This window comes from Saccopteryx leptura, chromosome 11, assembly GCF_036850995.1.
Source record: "Saccopteryx leptura isolate mSacLep1 chromosome 11, mSacLep1_pri_phased_curated, whole genome shotgun sequence".
Lineage (NCBI taxonomy): Eukaryota > Metazoa > Chordata > Mammalia > Chiroptera > Emballonuridae > Saccopteryx > Saccopteryx leptura.
Window position 1 is genome coordinate 61226491 of NC_089513.1, and position 20926 is coordinate 61247416.

At 44.6% G+C, this 20926-nt stretch overlaps 1 protein-coding gene and 1 pseudogene across 1 annotated transcript in view; both read left to right on the plus strand.

The window, feature by feature from the left end:
- The first annotated feature begins 3545 nt into the window (after positions 1 to 3545).
- The window catches only part of RAB7A (RAB7A, member RAS oncogene family), a 77453-nt gene continuing 60072 nt past the window's right edge, over positions 3546 to 20926 (plus strand). Inside the window, exon 1 of the mRNA XM_066352508.1 lies at positions 3546 to 3772. The gene's annotated coding sequence lies outside the window, so the exon portion shown is untranslated. The remainder of the gene's footprint in view (positions 3773 to 20926) is intronic.
- LOC136383069 (transmembrane protein 14C pseudogene) lies at positions 5654 to 6171 on the plus strand (annotated as a pseudogene).

The window sequence follows — 20926 nt, forward strand, 5'->3', positions numbered from 1 at the left end:
CCAACCCCCTTCATTCGCATTCCTCTGACCAGGGAATAGAATGAGAAATAGTTAACTCATTTATCAATTCCCCCAGCCCCCTATGTCCAGTCATCCGACCATTCCTCAACGCCCTTACCTAGTTAATGGTATCCCTATCTTTCTCTTCCACCTTGGTGCGGCCATTTCAACTAGCCAACCGGGAAAAAATAATATTGTACGGTCAGCACTCCAGCCAATGGAGCAAGACCCAGCATCCTGGGGCCGGCGTTAGGTATAAAAACAGAATTTGCCCTCTGCTTATGCGCTTGCTGGCTGGCTTTGAAGAGCAGCAGCACGCCCTTCTGCAGAAGTTATTAAAGTTGCCTTGCGAGGTATTTTGTCTCTATGAGTCTTGCTTAATTTCATCTCTAACAATAGTGTGGAGGAAAAAATGGGTTCTATGGAAAGTAACCTCAGAGGGCGATATGATCATAAATTCCTAACTGGCAGGTCATGGTGGGTGGTCACAGTCTAGGTCTCTTTTTTTTTTTTTTTTTGTATTTTTCTGAAGTTAGAAATGGGGAGGCAGTCAGACAGATTCCTGCATGTACCCGACCAGGATCCACCTGGCATGCCCACCAGGGGGCGATGCTCTGCCCATCTGGGGTGTCTCTCTGTTGCATCCAGAGCCATTCTAGCGCCTGAGGCAGAGGCCATGGAGCCATCCTCAGCGCCCGGGCCAACTTTGCTCCAGTGGAGCCTTGGCTGCGGGAGGGGAAGAGAGAGACAGAGAGGAAGGAGAGGGGGAGGGGTGGAGAAGCAGATGGGCGCCTCTCCTGTGTGCCCTGGCCGGTAATCGAACCTGGGACTTCTGCACACCAGGCCGACGCTCTACCACTGAGCCAACCGGCCAGGGCCTATAACTTCTTTAGTGCAAGATTTTAAGCCAGCCCTGTCCATTGTTCTTATGCATTTAGGTTAACACACCTTAAACTTTCCATTAGAAATATCCTTTGAAGGGGGCATTAACCCTAAAGAGAATACATAATTGTAGGGCTGGGGGCCACCACCGTGGTGGCCATGCAAATACAGGCTCTCATTGGATTCTGGCAGATGGTAAAGGACCTGTGGAGCCAGAAAATGGTGGGCCATTATGTCTATTAAAGTCTTGTAACGATGGACTAGCAAATAGGCAGAGAAGACCGCTTCCCTTTCTCCCAGGGATCCCAAGCCCCTCAGCAGTCCCCAGCCAAACAAGCCTGCCTGAAATCAAGGCTCCCAAGCCCCTCAGCGCTCTCTCTCTCTCTCTCTCTCTCTCTCTCTCTCTGGCTCTCTTGCTCTCTCTCCCCTCCCCAGCCAAAACCGGCTGGGGGAAAAAAGTCCTTCTCTGACAAACAATGGCCCCTCCCAAGCATGAGGCAATCCACAATTTGCAATCTGAGGGCAAGCACCTGCAGCCTTCTGTAGACTACACACCTGGCGCTGCCCCAATAGTAGCAGCAAAACTAAAAAAAAAAAAAACCCACTTGTTTACCCAACAGTAATTTTGTTAACAGTCCTGTAACCCAATCCCCAGCGTGCTTTCTCCAATTTTCCTAATGTCTTCTGCTTAATTTCAAATACATAAAAGAACCTGCAAAACTGTTATTTTCCCAGAGAACTTGAGATCTTGCTCCCTGGCTCATGTCAACAGTTTGGCTCAAATAAATTCATAAAAATTCTCTACAGGTTAGCCCTGGCCAGTTGGCTCAGCGGTAGAGCGTCGGCCTGGCGTGCGGGGGACAGGGTTCGATTCCCGGCCAGGGCACATAGGGGAAGCGCTCATTTGCTTCTCCATCCCCCACCCCCTCCTTCCTCTCTGTCTCTCTCTTCCCCTCCCGCAGCCAAGGCTCCATTGGGCGCTGGGGATGGCTCCTTGGCCTCTGCCCCAGGAGCTAGAGTGGCTCTGGTCTCGACAGAGCGACGCCCCAGAAGGGCAGAGCATCGCCCCTGGTGGGCGTGCCGGGTGGATCCTGGTCGGGTGCATGCGGGAGTCTGTCTGACTGTCTTTCCCCGTTTCCAGCTTCAGAAAAATACAAAAAAAAAAATTCTCTATAGGTTTGGATGTAACGTCAACAAAAGTACAGGTAGTATTGTTTAACAACAAAGCAAGGGATACAATTTATCAAACAGTACAATCAGCACAGGGGGGCTTCTGGCACTCCAGGCTGTTTCAGAGCCCAAAAGGGCAAGGTTATGCTCTGCAAGCAGCTTCAGAACTCAAGCTGTAAAAATCCAAATATTGGGCCACAAATTGTGAAATTAATGTTTTGGGTTTTTTTAATCTTTTGTTTGCTGATTTTAAAGAGAGAAGATGGAGAGAAAGAAAGGTGGGTAGAAGGAGCAGGAAGCATTAGCTTATAGCAGTTGTTTCTCATACAGGCCTTGACTGGGCAAGCCTGGGTTTTTAAAAAATTTTTTTTTACAGAGACAAAGAGAGTCAGAGAGAGATAGATAGGGACAGACAGACGGCAACGGAGAGAGGTGAGAAGCATCAATCATCAGTTTTTCGTTGTGACACCTTAGTTGTTCATTGATTGCTTTCTCATATGTGCCCTGACTGCGGACCTTCAGCAGACCGAGTAACCCCTTGCTGGATGGAGCCAGCGACCTTGGGTCCCAGCTGGTGAGCTTTTGCTCAAACCAGGTGAGCCGCGCTCAAGCTGGCGACCTCCGGGTCTCCAACCTGGGTCTTCCGCATCCCAGTCTGACGCTCTATCCACTGCGCCACCACCTGCAAGCCCGGGTTTTAAACAGGCAACTTCCCCAGTGTTGCAGGTCCATGCTTTATCTACTGTGCCACCACAGATCTGAAATGAATGTTTTTATAAGTCCACACTCTTCTGCCAAATTGTTCTTCTAATGTCTAACTCACCTCTGTTTCTCTATCACCCTACTACCATTGATGCAGTCATTTCCAGTTTCCTAGAATAATACACATTGACATCATAAGTCCCCTTACGGCCACGTACTGTGTGAGTTAGGTCAAGTGACCTGTGTTAGCTTTCAGTTTCCTGTTTGCAAAATGGTGAAAATAATCTTTCCTTAAGTGGTTAAAGTAAGGACAAATGGAGACTATTCAAAGGTCTAGTACAAGTGTACAGTAGATGCTCAGTAAATACAGATGCCCTTCCTCACCCAGCGGTGAATTTGTGAAATAACCACTGTGGTGTCTCCCAGTACTGGAGATTTCTCCCCATTCCTAGAGCAAACTTTGTTGATCCTGAATAGCTCAGGGAACACAGTACAACTTGGTTGACTGAGCAGTGCCTTCAGGAGAGAAACACTGGTGCAAAGTCCACATATCACCCACCCTCACCCCCCATATTCATTATTGTGGGGAACAAGAGGATGGCTGAAACATCGGGTTCTGGGCAGAACATGGCGCCGTCCTTCCCCCTCCAGAAGCTTCAAAGATGGCGATAGCCTGCGGGGGCAGACATGTTTGTCCCACGTGACTCAGGCCCAGGCCTGAGGTTGCCAGAACGTGACGCAGGGTTGAGGCGGGACTCCTCCCCCGCACCCATGACGTAGAGCTCCTCGTGACAGGCACTTCCGCTCGGGGTGCGGCGGTGGCGGAAGTGGGAGCGGAGCCGGAGTCTTGGCCCATAAAGCCCGAGGCGGTGGCTGCATTGGTGCTGGAGCCTTGGAGAGCGCCGAAGAGGTCGCCGGAATCGGAACTTGGACTTCTCTGTCTCTGTCCTCCCTCCCTTCTCCTCGGCGGGAGCCCTCGTGACACGCCCGGCCCGGAGCCCCCAGCCAAACGGCCGAGGTAAGCAGCGGGCCTAGCCCGGCCGGCTGCCTGGCCCCATCCCCCTCTTCAGCCTCTTGGTCGCCAAGGCTTCGCGTCATCCCTTTCTTTGGGCAGGCTCTGGGTCCAGCCAGGCCCTCGCGGGAAAGGGCCGCGTCGCTCAGGGCCCGGGTACAGGCCCGGGATAGGTCAGAGGTCGCTGGTTCTGACCTCTCCCGGGCAGGTGACCGGAGAGCCGGGAAGGTTTTCTGACTTGGGTGGCTGCTGGGCACTGGGAGCCCGGCGTCGCGGCGGGACACGCCAGCCGGTGGCGTTGTGTGGAGCGGCGAGCCGGGCTTTGTCGGAGCTGGTCCTCAGTTACCCTGTGGAGGGACGCGACCCAGGCGTCACCGTCCGTGCGGGCATCGGTCTGAGCCGCGTTCCCATCTGTCTCTTCAGTTGAACAGCCTGACCCTTGTAGTGCGAGATGTTCCCGGATGGCAACTGAATCTAGGCGGTGCGTCAGGTCACATGCACTGAGCTCTCCTCAAACACTTGTATGCATGTGACACGCCTCTGGCTCTGGGAGGCAAGGAACTTTTTATCATAAACATGTTATGGGAAATTCTGAAAGACGTTTCCAAACTTACTGGTGGTTGGCTGTAGAGCTGTGTTTGAATTCCAACCGCGTCGGGGGCCTCTTACTGCATAATGGTTCCTAAAAGTGGGAAAATTGAGAGAGTAATAGCAAACGTTTGAGCACTTGCAGTATGCTGGGCAGCGTGGCCAGACCTTTGCACAAATTATATTTAATTCTCCGAACAAGCGTTATGAAGTACCATTATTGTGCCCGTTTGTGGATGGGGAAATCAGAGAACAGAGAGGTTGAAGTCACACAGCTGATAAGTTTAGGGAGCAATCAGACCAGGTACTCCAGCACTGTACTCAGTCTGTGGATTGTAGTGCTTGCAGATGCTCCGGAAGCTTGTGATTTATCTCATGCCACCCGGTATCTGCCTCTTTCCCTCCGCCTCTTTTCTATTATAGTGATGTCATTTGAAAGCCTCCTTTGGTAGGTAACATTGCTTCTACCTTAAAGCCATAAGATACTCCTTTTTTGGTAGCCTTTTAAAACATCTTCTTGTAGTGTAATGCCAGTAAATTAGGAGCTCTAGAATTCTAGCAGAGTACTTAATTGAGGTTTGAAGATTTTTGTTACCTAAATCTTTTGTCAAATGAGGTAGGCCTGGCACTCTTGCCATGTCAATCTTTTTTATTTTATTTTATTTATTTATTTATTTATTTATTTATTTATTTATTTATTTTACAGAGACAGAGAGTGAGTCAGGGAGAGGGATAGACAGGGACAGACAGGAACGGAGAGAGATGAGAAGCATCAATTATTAGTTTTTCGTTGCGTGTTGCAACACCTTAGTTGTTCATTGATTGCTTTCTCATATGTGCCTTGACCATGGGCCTTCAGCAGACCGAGTAACCCCTTGCTGTTGCCAGCGACCTTGGATTCAAACTGGTGGGCTTTTGCTCAAACCAGATGAGCCCACGCTCAAGCTGGCGGAGTGACCTCGGGGTCTCTAACCTGGGTCCTCTGCATCCCAGTCCAATGCTCTATCTACTGCTCCACCGCCTGGTCAGGCTCAATCTTTTTTTAACGTTTTAAAATTACTGATATTTAGAGAGAGGAAGGGAGAGAAAACGAAACATCAATTTGTTGTTCCACTTTTAATTTATGCATTCATTGCTTGTTTCTTGTATATGCTCTGACCAGGGATTGAACCCCCAACCTTTGGTGTTGGGATGATGCTCCAACCAAAGCAGCTCACTGGCCAAGGCTTCATCCTATCTTAAAACGTTACATAGTGTCCAGCCAATTAGTTCTTTCCTGTTAAAAATACTGTATCTTGGCGGATCTCTGGGAAATTGGTTCGGCCCCTCCTCTGCAGGCACCCACCTGGTGTAGGTACTGTCTGGACAGAGTGAGAAAGAGCAATGCAGAAGGACTCCGGCCCACTAGTGCCTTTACATTGGATTGGCTTTGGCTATGCAGCACTGGTTGCCCCTGGTGGGATCATTGCCTATGCAAAAGCAGGTAGTGTCCCATCCCTGGTTACTGGGCTCCTCTTTGGTAGTTTTGCAGGCCTGGGTGCTTATCAGCTGTCTCAGGACCCGAAGAACATTTGGGTTTTCCTAGTTACATCTGGAACCCTGGCTGGCATTATGGGAATGAGATTCTACCACTCTGGAAAATTTATGCCTGCGGGCTTAATTGCAGGTGCCAGTTTGCTGATGGTCACCAAAGTTGGAATTAGTGTGTTCAACAGACCCCATCAGTCATAGTCATGACCCAGCTTGGATTCATGAAGAATTTTAAAACTTCAACAATTTTTAGAATATTAAGAGAAATAAATGCAGCATTTTCACACGTTATACTGACATTTTACTTAAAAAAGAAAGATACTAAAGTTTGCAGAGAAAAGTATCAGTTGTTATTACAACACTATAAGAGGTGGGTAGACTATAAGAGCTTTTTATAATACCCTCATATAACTAGATTCCTATATATCAATGTTAGTTCTTTCTTTCTGTGTCTTTACATAAAGTCTCAAGGGGTAAAATGTTAGTATCTGTATTGGGGATCCTGAACCCCCACAATCCTATTTTAGAGGAACAGTGTGGAAAAAAAATCTCTTAGATTTAGGATATCTATTCTTTTGCTCATCTTAGAGCATAGACCTATTTTGAATTATGTTAAGTGAATTATCAATGAAAATAAAGTTTGCTATAAATAAAAAAACAAACAAAAATACTCTATCTTGTCCTGGCTGGATAGCTCGGTTGGTTACAGCATTGTCCTGAAGCGCATGGGTTGCCGGTTTGATTCCCAGTCAGGACACATACAGGAACAGATCGATATTCCTGTCTCTCTTTCTCCTTGCCTTCCTCTCTCACTAAAATCAATAAGTAAAAATAAAAAAACAAAACAAGAAAATACTGTATCTTCTCTTTGGGTTCCAAAAGAATAGGCTCTTCCTTGTGATGTAGGCAGTTTTTTAGCTGTAGGACTTCTCATCCATGGAATAATAATCTTCTGTTAGTGTATCTCTTCAGACTTGGGAGAGTTTGTTCAGATTTGAGTCTATGAACTGGAAATTGAGTTGTGAGTACTTCTGAATATACTGTACAAGCTAAAGCATATACTCACAACTCTGTTGTATTGTAATGTCTTTTTCTTTTCTTATTAAATGAGAAGTGGGGAGGCAGAGAGACAGACTCCTGCATGCACCTTGGCCGGGATCCACCTGGCAAGCCCCCCCTATGAGGTGCTGCTCTGCCCATCAGGGGACATCTTGTTGCTCCTTGCTCCAAGGGCAACTGAGCTATTTTTAGCACCTGAGGCGGAGGCCATGAAGCCATCCTCACTCCCTCGGACCAATTGAGCCATAGTTGCAGGAGGTAGAGAGAAAGAGAGAGGAGGAGGAGGAGTGGAGAAGCAGATGGTTGCCTCTCCTGTGTGCCCTGACTAGGAATTGAACCCCAGACATCCAAAATCCAGGCTGACGTTCTACTACTGAGACAACTGGCCAGGGCTCTAATTTCTCCTTTTTTTAAACTTTGCTACCTAACCTAATATATTTAAGTGAGTAATAAGTATGATAGCCTTAAGTAATATGGAAGTTTAAAGGACAGTAATGATAAACACCTTTTCATTCATTCATTAAATGTTTTGAGTATCTACTATGTATCAGGCATTGCTGGATATTGACTCAGGTAGACAGGCATTTTTCCTGTCCTCAAGGAATTTAATAATGTGAGTGATCATGGCCAGGCATTCTCTTGGCGAATGACTTGGCAGTAGCACGTGAGACTTTTAGGAAGAGGAGTTTCTCATCTCTGCAAGTGAACCCATAGTAATCTAGTTTAGTGTTCTGGCTAACTTGAAGGCTTTGTTCATTTTAACAATGTTTGTGTGGTTTGCTCTTGAGGAGAGTATGGAAGAGAATATTGCAGTTTTTAATTGATCCTGTCTTCCCAAGAGTAAACTTCAGCAATCAACCTGTTTCTCCTTTTGCTCTAGTGGCATTTTCTTGTTGAGACGGAGGGAGTTCACGTCCTGCCGTTTAACGCTGCGAATGCTAGCTGTTACAGTGCTCTTTGAAAAAGGCACATTTGGCATTCTGGATTTTGTCCCCTCAGTAGACAGTTAATGTAGTGCATATCAGTCACAGTACCAGTGTCATGCTAGAGAAAACCTATGCCACCCATCTCCCACAACTGTTCTGGTTCCCTCTTCTTTAAAAGGGGACCTGAGTTTGCGTTTATGGTGAAATACACGAGGATACAAACAGAAGGGTGGAATGGAGGAGAAGGCACTCAAAAAAAAGTTTTTCTTTGTTTGTTTTTTTTAGTGTATCACTCCAGCTAATTGTTAGTAACCACTTGGGGCAATATTTTTATTTTATTTTTGTGCCAAATCCTGTAATCAAAGAAAATTGCTTTATATTAAAGTATGTCTTTGAATTCAATTCCTGAGCCCACAGCCAAGTGAAGCAAAAAGGTTTTTGGACCTGACCAGGCAGCGGCGTGGTATAGAGTGTTGGACTGGGATGCAGAGGACCCAGGTCCTCGGCTTGAGCGTGGGCTCATCGGCCTGAGTTGTGGGGTCACTGGCTTGAGTGTGGGATAATAGACACGACTCCATGGTCACTGGCTTGAGCCTAAAAGGTTGTTGGCTTTCTGAAGCCCAAGGTTGCTGCCATGAGCCCAAAATTGCTGTCTTGAGCAAGGGATCACTCGCTCTGCTGTAGGCACCCCCACCCCCAGTCAAGGCACATATGAGAAAGCAATCACTGAACAACTAAGGAGCTGCAACAAAGAATTGATGCTTCTGATGTCTTTCCCTTCCTGGCTCTCTGTCCCTCTCTGTCTCTTTCTCTGTCTCTCTCTCTCTCTGTCTCTGTCACACATACACAAAAAGGTTTTTGGTTATTTAATTAGCTTTGAATTAATCTCCAAAGGATCAGTACTAATAACAGTTTTGCCTTTATTTTTACATTAGCCTTTCTGTGCAAAGATGTAGCAAACCCAGAACACACATATGTGACAATTGTCTTATGTACTACTTCTTTCTGAGATTTGACAATTTGATATATTTGCCATTATTCTTGTGATAAATTGCCTAATATTCTCATGTATAATTTAACATATATGTTTAAGAAAGATTTGAGGTTTTAGGCAAGGTCTTCCCAGGGAAGTAAGGAGAGAGAGAAGTCCTCCTGAGGAAGACTGAAGAGTAGTTCCCCTTGGTACTGATGCCATTCTCTGAAGGTGACTGAAGCTCTAAAAATTAACTGTTCCCTTTCACGCCATTTTGCAGCTACTGATTTTCTGCTGACTCTTATTTCTCATGTAACATTGCTATTGTATTCTCAGGCATCCATTCCTTTGTGTTATCAAACACTTATCTATTAATGCCATCTTATAGATCTCTATGCTTTTCTGCAGTTTTCTGCAGCGACATTCTGCAATATGTCTATATATCTTCGGTTATTTACTCTCACATCGTCTATATTCTTTTTCTTTCCCACATATGTGTTAAACACATAAAAATAGTTTGCATTTATGTTTTAAAACTTCTTAATGGTGATTATGTTAAAAGTGATGTGGCTTGTGAAATCTGAACAGGCTTTTTAAGCACTGTTTCTGATTAGTTTCAGTTTTCATACTCTAGACTGTGATTTCAAAATCAAAGTTAAGAATAGCTACTTGCAAAATGTCTCTTTGGGGAAGGAAGAGAGCTTGTTTATTGGTTCCAGTGGTGACATACAATATTGACCTTGTTCATTTGCCTGAAGATGCAGTACTTAATGCAGGAGACCTCAAGCCTTGCTGACTCTGTTTTGGTGATGTCATCACTGCTTTGGAGATCAGTTTGACTGATTCTGTTGTCCATTTCCTAGTTACCTAGTACTGCTTTATGTAAGTACAGAGAAAATCGAGGAAGCATATTAAAGGAGGCCTCCACACCTGGGCAGTGGTAGGATTTCTGTAACATTGCATGGCTCTCATGCACTTGTGTGACTGTTGCCAGATACAATGAAGGAGCTTCTCTGTTCTCCCTTGTGCTTTCAAATAAAGATGGCTTGCTTCATACTACTGGTTTTCCTGGAGTTAGTTATCCAGCTTGTTTCAGGACTCCTTTAAATTACACTGTAGTATGTCTGAAAGTAATGCAGAATAGTATTGAATGTAAATAGTAATTGAATTTTTTTTCTAAATTTAAAAAATTACCATATTTTTTGCTCCATAAGACGCCCCCCCCCCCCCCCCCCCCCCACCAAGTGGAAAGGAAAATGCCCATGCATCTTATGGAGCATAAAATACAGTATTTTATTAAATATTTTAATACCATTTGGGTCAGAATATTTTTTTCTTATTTTCCTCCTTAAAACCCTAGGTGTGTCTTATGGTCAGGTGACTCCCGCATGCACCTGACTGGGATCCACCCAGCATGCCCACCAGGGGGCGATGCTCTGCCCATCTGGGGCGTTGCTCTCCTGCAACCTGAGCGATTCTAATGCCTGAGGCAGAGGCCATGGAGCCATCCTCAGCTCCCGGGCCAACTTTGCTCCAATGGAGCTGTGGCTGCGGGAGGGGAAGAGAGAGAGAGAGAGAGAGAGAGAGAAAGGAGAGGGGGAGGGGTGGAGAAGCAAATGGGTGCTTCTGTGTGCCCTGGCCAGGAATCAAATCCAGGACTTCCACACGCCAGGCTGATGCACTACTGCTGAGCTAGCTGGCCAGGGTCTAGGTGCGTCTTATGGAGCAAAAAATACGGTACATTGTAAGTAAAGATTTTCATCATTGGTCTCCAGTCTTTGTATGCAATTTTAATTTAAAAGTTTTATTTCCATTTGACAAACCTTTTAGTTTTATTTGAGAATACATGGCAAAGCCATGTGTTAACCTTTAAAAAACCCGATCATGACAACATAGATTTTATGAAAAATGTTCTTATGATATATGTGGTATTTAGTCAGTCTGCCAATAATTCTTGGTGCACCGACAGATCTGAGGATTCGGGTCATCTGGGTCAGCCCGCAGATGTAGAGCTACTCTTAAGTCCTCTGACCTGTGCCATTCAGTGATGGTTGTTAAATTAGTGTTTTGCCCTGATGAGGTGGAGTGTCCTCCTGAAGCGCCAGGGCTGTGGGTTCGATCGCCAGTTAGGATGCATGCAGGAGTCCACCAGTGGATGCTTAGATAGGTGTAATAACAAAACTGATTTCTTTTTCTCTCTCTGAAATCAGTAAGTACATTTTTTAAAAAAGATCATTACTGTTTTGTAGAAATCTCCCTATGCAATATTGATCTTTAAATGCTTTTAATATTTGTGTAGTGCTTAATAATTTACATAGGGTTTTATTTAATGCACACAGCAACTGTGTAGACTTAGAGGGTAGCCATTTCTGTATTTCTAGAAGCCCAGCACTAGTTCTGTTGAAACATAGCTCAGTGTTCTTTCTGAATCACCATCCTGTCTTTTTGATTATTCATGATTGCCCTAAAGGCCTTAGCATTTGACTGGTTATAAAAAAAATGTGTCTTTCTCTTACTACTTTTATTTAAATGACATTTCTCTTTTGTTGATTATTAAGTCTGTCAGTTCTTAGGGGAGAAAAAGCTAGGAAGATACAGAAGTAAAAAAAATAGATTCACTACCTAGAGGAAGACTAAGGTGTTAACTGGTTATTTACCTTAATACCTTCCTTTTTTTAAAAAAAACTCTTTTTTTTTCCTTTTATTTTTATTGTGACAGAGACAGAGAGAGTCAGAGAGACAGATAGGGACAGACAGACAGTAATGGAGAAAGATGAGAAGCATCAATTCTTCCTTGTGGCACCTTAGTTGTTCATTGATTGCTTTCTCATATGTGCCTTGACCGGGGGGCTACAGCAGACCAAGTGACACCTTGCTCGATCCAGATGAGCCTGTACTCAAGCTGGTGACCTCGGGGTCTCGAACCCGGGTCCTCCGCATCCCAGTCCGACGCTCTATCCACTGTGCCACAGCCTGGTCAGGCAATACCTTCCTTTAATGACATTGAATAAAATATATGGTGTGAGAATTTAACTGGGAAGGGGACTGGACACTCTCAGATCCTTTGACTTGTGGAACTTTATTCATAAACACTCAGGGCCTGACCTGTGGTGGCGCAGTAGCTAAAGCATTGACCTGGATTACTGAGGACGCCGGCTCAAAATCCTTGGCTTGTCTGGTCAAGGCACATATGGGAGTTGATGCTTCCTGCCCCCCCCCCCCAAATGAATAAATTAAGTCTTAATAAACACTCAGTGATGAACAGTGGGTTATCTCTTGGAGATCATGAGACTATTTTTTTTTGCTAGTTATGTTTTTCAAACATTTAATGGCAGTAGGTAAAGAACCTGATAAATCTAGTTTTAGAATAAGGTTTATTTGCCATGGTGACACTGGATAAGTGGAATGTTGCTCTTATTTTTAAGTAATTTGTCATTTCTGTAGCTTAGTAAACTTTTTTTTCAAGATTTTCTTTATTGATTTTAGAGAGGAGAAAGAGAGAAAGGGAGGGGGCAGGAGTGGGAAGCATCAGCTCGTGGTAGTTGCTTCTCGTCTGTGCCTTGACCAGGCAAACCTGGGGTTTTGAATTGAGGACCTCAGCATTCCAGGTCGACACTTTTATCCACTGCTCCATCACAGGTCAGGTAAGTAAACTTCGAAGTAGAACATACATACAAAAAGTGCACAAATAAATGAACTGGAAAAATTTCCATAAAATTAGAAGCCCCCTTGTGCTTCCTTCAAGTCGTTATCATGCCCTCCTCCCAGGGTAATGAGTCTGCTGATATTTATTGTTATTATTTGAGAGGCAGAGAGGCAATGACACTTCTGCATGTGCCCTGGCTGGGGTCCACCTGGCAAGCCCACTAGGGGGCAATACCATTTCAGCCTGAGGTGGAGGCCATGGAGCCATCCTCAGCACCCAGGGCCAACTCGCTCAAACTGCTTGAGCCATGGCTGAAGGAGGGGAAAAGAGAGAGAGAGAAGGAGAGGTGGAGAAGCAAATGGTCACTTCTCCTGTGTGCCCTGATCCAGAATCAAACCCAGGACTTAAACATGCCAGGCTGACGCTCTACCACTAAGCCAACCAACCAGGGCCAGGAGTCTGCTGATTTTTAACATTATTAATTTTACCTGATATGGACCTTGTATAAATGGGATGATACACTATGTACTCTTCTGCGTTTGGTTTCTGTGACTTAATATTGTTTGTGAGATTTTGTGTTGAGTGTAGCTATAACTCCATTTTCATTGTTCAGTAGTATTCCATTATGGGATATACTATAACACAGTGGTTTTCAACCTTTTACCGGCTTGGGGACCGGTAAAAATAAGAATTATTGGCCCTGACCGGTTGGCTCAGTGGTAGAGCATCGGCCTGGTGTGCGGGGGACCCGGGTTCGATTCCCGGCCAGGGCACATAGGAGAAGCGCGCCCATTTGCTTCTCCCCCCCCCCTTCCTCTCTGTCTCTCTCTTCCCCTCCCGCAGCCAAGGCTCCATCGGAGCAAAGATGGCCCGGGCGCTGGGGATGGCTCCTTGGCCTCTGCCCCAGGTGCTAGAGTGGCTCTGGTCGCGGCAGAGCGACCCCCTGGAGGGGCAGAGCATCGCCCCCTGGTGGGCAGAGCGTCGCCCCTGGTGGGCATGCCGGGTGGATCCCGGTCGGGCGCATGCGGGAGTCTGTCTGTCTCTCCCCGTTTCCAGCTTCAGAAAAAAAAAAAAAAAAGAATTATTTTGGGAACTGCTAGGGCAAAAATAAAAATCATTAGTATTTTGTGCATTATCTTTTAATTATAATACTATAAAATAAAAATTCTCTAAAATAACCAGATGAATAGTAAAAAATTATGTTTTTAATAGAATACAACTAGAATTTCTACAGAGCAGTATTTAATTCAAGTAAACCTAGTACGAAATTTGCTGTTGCAAGATTTGCAAGAATACTTGATAACACAGGCTGCAGTTCTGTTTCTGAGAGATGAAGTGCTGCATTGACATCTATTTGGTTTCTCTGGTTGGTTTTTATTAATGATGGGGCCAAAATGTCTTCTCATGCGAGTAGGTAGTAGTAAATACTATTAAAAATTTACACTTTGTATAGCCCTGGCGGGCTAGTTCAGCGGTAGAGTGTTGGCCTGGCATGTAGAAGTCCCAGGTTCGATTCCTGGCCAGGGCACAAGGAGAAGCTCCCATTTTCTTCTCCACCCTTCCCCCTCTCCTTTCTCTCTATCTTTCTCTTCCCCTCCCGCAGCCAAGGCTCCATTGGAGCAAAGTTGGCCTGGGTGCTGAGGATGGCTCCATGGTCTCTACCTCAGATGCTAGAATGGCTCCAATTGCAGTGGAGCAATGCCCCAGATGGGCAGAGCATTGCCCCCTGTTGGGCTTGCTGGGTGGGTTGGGTATATACGGGAGTCTGTCTCTCTGCCTCCCTGCTTCTCACTTCAGAAAAATACACACACAAAAAATTACACTTTGCAACTAAGAGATGGATATTCTTCAGTGATATCCAGAATTGTGACAATGATTGCTTTTTGTTTGGACACCAGAGTGACATCAAAAGACAAATCTACCTGTTTTTCTTTTCACAGTGATTAAGGAAGCAAGAGTCGATACCTTCCATGTATGGGTTATTGATCCAGAGGTTACCTCTATGGGGATCCTCATTCTCATGGTAATAATGGTCAAAGTTTTGAACTAACACTCTTAAATGTGTTTTTCTTTTTTCCCCCAACTGAGCTGAGGGAATATAGAGACCCCAACCAGGATCCACCAGGCAAGCCTGTCTGGGGCCGATACTCTGCCCATCTGGGGCTGTGCTTGCAACCGAGCTTTTTAAATTTTTTTATTTTTAATATCACCTGAAGCGGAGGCTCCATGGAACCATCCTCAGTACCCAGGCTGATGCGCTTGAACCAATCGAGCCATGGCTACAGGAGAGGAGAAGAGAGAGAGAAGGGTGAAGGGGAAGGATGGAGAAGCAGATGGTCGCTTCTCCTGTGTGTCCTGACCAGGAATTGAACCCAGGTCATCCACATGCCGGGCGGATGCTCTGCCAGTGAGCCAACTGGCCAGGGCCGATAACACTTTTAAAAGTTGACTTATTATATTAAATATGAATTTCCAATTGATGTCTGCAGCAATCAAAAAATCTTGGAAAGTGGAAACATTTCTACATCTTCTTCCTGTATACAACTTTTCCAAAGAACAAGTTTCTTTTTCAGTGCATCCATCTTATTTATTTTATTTTTTATTTTTTGTGACAGAGACAGGAAGGGAGAGAGATGAGAAGCATCAGTTCTTTGTTGCAGCACCTTGGTTGTTCGTTGCTTGCTTCTCATGTGCCTTGACTGAGGGGGCTCCAGCAAAGCGAGTGACCCCTTGCTCAAGCCAGTGACCTTGAGCTTCAAACCAGCAACGTTTGGACTCAAGCCAGCGACCCCATGCTCAAGCTGGTGAGCCTGCATTCAAGCCAGCAACCTCATAGTTTCGAACCTGAGTCCTCTGTGTCCCAGTCCGACACTCAATCCACTGCACTACTGCCTGGTCAGGCTCTTCCCTAAAGTCTTGATTGTCAGTATACCTCATGAAGCAAAGTAGAATACATGGTTACTCCTGTCACTTGGTTCATCAAGTTGAATGGCAAAACATTTTGATTTCTTTATCCCCTCTACAATTTGTTCTTCAGTATTGTTGGCCATATGAACAATTCTTAGAAAGTAGTATAGCCTCAAGTTTTTGAGTGGCTTGAGGGCCCAAAATTTCCCAAGTGATACCTAAGATGCAAGGCTTTACTAATTCTTGACCAGCAGTGAACAGGTCTTTTTGTTTTTGATATTCACAGGGCAGCTAAATAAGACAATTGAAGCAGTGATTTGTCCTTAGCCATCATTTTCATTTGAATTTTCTAACTTTTCATTTGGTTGTAATCTTTCAAAAAAGCCAGTGGCTTCTCATTAAGATCATTACACTGGGGGCCCTGGCCAGTTGGCTCAGTGGTAGAGTATAGACCAGGCATGTGGAAGTCCTGGGTTGCATTGTGGGTCTGGGCACACAGGAGAAGCGACCATCCCCCTTCTCTCTATTTCTATTTTCCCCCCCTCCCCTGCAGGCATCAGTCACTGCACTGAGGATGGCTCCTTTGAGTCTCCACCTTAGGTGCTAAAAATAGCTTACTTACAAGCATGGCAGAGATGGGCAGAGCATGGGCCCTAGATGGGGGTTGCCAGGTGGATTCCAACCGGGCACATGTGAGAATCTGTCTTTATATCTCCCCTCCTCTCACTTGGAAAAGAAAGGGGGAAGAAAGATCACTGTTTGGAATGGAAATGACAAATAAGGTTGGAAGGTTTCAGGGCATTATTTGACAGAGTCTCAGAACATACTACACACAAGGGCCCTGGTGAGAATTATGACTATCAGAAGCTACAGTGACACCAACTTTTAAATACTTCTAATCATGCTGCCTAACAATTTCCTTTTCTCGGTTTCTGTTTCACCTTCAGCACATTCCTTTTTCACTGTTTCTTTTAAACTTGAAGCACTAGTACTTCGTTTTCTTTCAGTGTCATTCTGCTTTAATTTTGACAATTGTTTTTGATTTTGAAGGTTTAAATGTTTTGTTGTTTAAAATTAACAGCACAATGACACTAAAACATAGTAATTTGCAAACAATATGGACATGTTCTGACCAAACTAGTACATGCATGACTGCTTGTGCAAACGTGAAAAAAATGTACTACTGAGAGAGGGAGGCCAAAATGGAAACAAAGCAACAACTCAAAGTTTGATCATACTGCATATAATAATGCACTGTGGTGCAAGGGGTTCCTTGGTTTCTGAATGCCATACGCATGATACATTGAACACTATATAATAAGTTTGAACATTATTTGTGCAAGTGTGAAAAAAAGAAAGAGGGTGCGTGAGGCCAGTGGCCATGCAGATGCACATTGAATTTGGGCAGACAGTAAAGAAACTGTAGGGCCGGAGGGCGGTGGGCCATTCCAATTTATTGGAGGTTCACAAAGACAGGCAAGCCAAAAGAGGAAAGTAAAGGAAAAAATACGGAGGGGACGGAAAACCTACTTTTCACAGTGGAGGGCAAGGGATCAGGAAACCAGCGCACCTCTCAGTGGCAGGCACTATCTCCTCTCATTGCCCCCTTACAATAGTGCTGTCACATACTCCTGTACTAATTGCACCAAGAGCTTACAGCCGGTAAACCTGTAAGCAAGCCTAACGCAGCTGTTTTCCCCACAGTGGGAGTTAGAGCCTACACCAGCGGTTCTCAACCTGTGGGTCGCCTAAAGCCACTGGAAAATACATAATGCATATCAGGTATTTACATTCCGAATTATAACTAGCAAAATTACAGTTATGAAGTAGCCACCAAAATTATTTTTTGGTTTGGGGTCACTGCGACATGAGGAACTGTATTGTGGGGTCATGGCATTAGAAAGGTTGAGAACCACTGGCCTACACTACCTCTGCTGGCTGGAAATGGAAATATGCAATGAATAAAGTTTTATCTTTATTTGCACGCACGATAGTGTAACACAGTACATGCTAGTGCTTGATTTCTGAACTTCACATGTACAATACATTGAATACTATATACCTAAGTTTGTCCAAAGGCTTTTTTTATTTTTACGGGAGGTGGGGGAATGAGGTAGTAGTTGCTTTACTCCAGCTGTTCATTGCTTGCTTGTCAGATGTGCCTTGACTGGGCAAGCCCAGGGATTCGAACTGGTGACTTCCGCATTCCAGGTCATCACTCTGTCCACTGTGCCTCCACAAGCCAGTGTCCTAAGGCTTTCTGTCTATTGCACTTGATTTGTAGATGCTCTGCATGGTGCAGAAGGATCAAATAAGCCTACAAGTTTCAAAACTATCTAAGACAGCTTTAGTATTATTTTCATCTATGGTACAGGCTGGCTGATAAGTGACAGTTACTCTGAGTATTAGTGAATCCATTCAACAGAGATCATTGAGTCTGTAATCTTCATTGGTGGTTAATTCTTTAGTGGACTGGCACTAGCCAACAGACCAGTGGTTGAAAAACACCGCTATAATGTATTTATTAACTTATTGATAGGCATTTAGGTAGTATATAGTTTACCACTGTTGCAAATAAATCTGTTAAGTGTATATAGATAAATACAGAGGAGTGGAAGACTGAGTTTTAGGGTCTCTTTTTAAAAAAGATTTTATTTATTGATTTTAAAGAGAGAGGAAGGGGATGGGGAGTGAGAAGTATCAACTCATAGTTGCTTCACTTGAGTTGTTCATTGATTGCTTGTTGTGTGTGCTTTGACAAGGGTAAATCCAGGGTTTTGAACCAGGGACCTCAGCATTCCAGTCAATGCTCTGTCCGCTGCGCCACCACAGATTAGGCAGGGTTGGTTTCTGCCAATTTTTTTTTAAATTTTTAAAATTTTTTTAAATTCATTTTAGAGAGGAGAGGGAGAGACAGAGAGAGAGAAGGGGGGGAGGAGCTGGAAGCATCAACTCCCATATGTGCCTTGACCAGGCAAACCCAGGGTTTTGAACTGCCGACCTCAGCATTTCCAGGTCGACGCTTTATCCACTGCGCCACCACAGGTCAGGCGGCAGGGTTGGTTTCTGTAGAAACCTGTCTCCCTGCTTGCAGATAGACCATATGAAACCAACAGTAGAAGATGGTTTTCCTTTGTACATGTTTGTGTTCTAATTTCTTTTTCTTACAAGGACATAGTTTTTAATTTTTATTTATTTACTTTTTATTAAGGTGAGAGGCAGGGAGGCAGAAACAGACTCCCATATGTGCCCCAACCAGGATCCACCTGGCAAACTCCCTAGAGCAGGGGTCCCCAAACTTTTTACACAGGGGGCCAGTTCACTGTCCCTCAGACCATTGGAGGGCCGGACTATAAAAAAGCCTATGAACAAATCCCTATGCACACTGCACATATCTTATTTTAAATTAAAAAAACAAAACGGGAACAAATACAATATTTAAAATAAAGAACAAGTAAATTTAAATCAACAAACTGACCAGTATTTCAATGGGAACTATGGGCCTGCTTTTGGCTAATGAGATGGTCAATGTGCTCCTCTCACTGACCACCAATGAAAGAGGTGCCCCTTCTGGAAGTGCAGTGGTGGGGGGTGGGGGCGGATAAATGGCCTCAGGGGGCCGCATGCAGGGTGATGCTCTGCTCATCTGGGGCTGCTGTTTTACTGCTTGGCAACCAAGCTATATTAGCGCCTGAGGCAAGGCCCTGGAGCCATCCTTAGCGCTTGGGATCAGCTTGATCAAACTGAGCCATGGCTGTGGGGGTTGGGGGAGGAGAGAGAGGGAGGGAGAGAGAGAGAGAGGGAGAAAGAGAGTAAAGGGGGCGGGGTGGAGAAGCAGATGATCACTTCTCCTGTGTGCCCTGACTAGGACTTGAACCTGAAACTTCCACATGCCAGGCCAATGCTCCACCACTGAGCCAGCCAGCCAGGGCCATAAGGACATATTGATTAGGGCCTACCCTCATAATCTTATTTAGTCTTAGTATCCTTTAAAGGGCCTTTCTCCAAATACAGTCACATTCTGGGGTATTGGGGGTTAGGACTTAAACATGAATTTGGGGGGACACAGTTCAGCCCATAACAGTACAGTCATCCCTCACCATATCACGGTTTGCTTTGTGTGGTCTCACTGTATCACGGATTTTAAAATTGTATATATCTAATTTTGTATTGTAGATTTTAAAATTGCATATGTCTAATTTTATATCATGGAATTTTCGCTATATTGTGGGATTTGCTGTATATAGGTATTTTTATATATTATTTTAATTACTTATAAAGTGTTTAAGAGCATACGAAGTGTTTATAATAGTGTGGGAAAGGTTTATAAGAGTGTGGGGAGAGTTTATAAAGTCATAAAATATATATAAATAACAAAATAAATAGAAGGTCACTACTTCGTGGGTTTTTGCCTATCGTGGGGGGTTCTGGAACCTAACTCTTGTGATCAACGAAGGGCCACTGTATCTATTACACTTTGGTAGTTACTGCCAGTTTTCCAAAGTTTTACCAGTTTATACTCCCACCAGTAATATGTGAGAGTTCAACATATTCCATATCTTTGCTGAGTGACACTTGTGATTTCCTGTCTCTTCTATTTTGGCCCCTCTGGTAGAAGCCTAATTCTTTTTCTTTTTTGTGTGTGTGATTTTTTTTTTTGGATTGATTGGGGGCATTCATTTGTTGTTCTACCTAGTTATGCATTCATTGTTTGCCCCACGTATGTGCCTTTACCTGGAATTGAACCTGCAAGCTTGTTTGCGGAGGACACTCTAAGGAACTTAGCTAAATGGACAGAGCATGGGACCTGTTTCTTTCTAGCTCCATTTAGTACCAGGGTAGGCAGTCCTTGAGGGGGTGGGTGGAGCAAAATTTGTCCTAGTTTGAGAGTAAATACTATTGAAATCCATTGGGGTTAGAAAACCAATAGCTAGATGTTGGTCAAATAAGTTTGTAAATATGATATATATGTTTGCTCGCTTGTGACTTATATTGGGTGTGGGGGACAGGCTATAAGCAGGCCAGGTCGTTGTAGCCTAAGGTTTGGTTTTGGGACTAAGCTTTTCCCCACACCCTTGACTGATTGTATGATCTGGGTGGTGCACTCTCATGAGGAATCCAATTATGCCTTGGATAAGTGACTTTGTATCAGAGACTTTCTTGTTTGTATATTGGATTAAGGGATTTTGGTTTTCTACACTATAAAGTGGGACAGACCAGGAGCTTGGACACACAGTTCCTGCTATCACAATTGCAGGGGCTTCCCTGATCCCTGGCCCTTCATGGGAAGAGCTGGTTTTCTGCTTTTCCCTTGTCTTCTTTTGTGGTTTGCCTGTCTTGGTGAGACACCAATAAATAGGATGGCCCCCCATCCTCTGACTCCGCCATTTCTTTATCGTCTGCCCGAATCCAATGGGAACCTGCATGTGAATGGCCACGATGGCGGCTCCTGGCCTTACACTAGATTACATCAGAGTAATGGTGGTTTGAGAGATACCCTTGATCTCTCCCTTTGAAATTTCAACAAATTG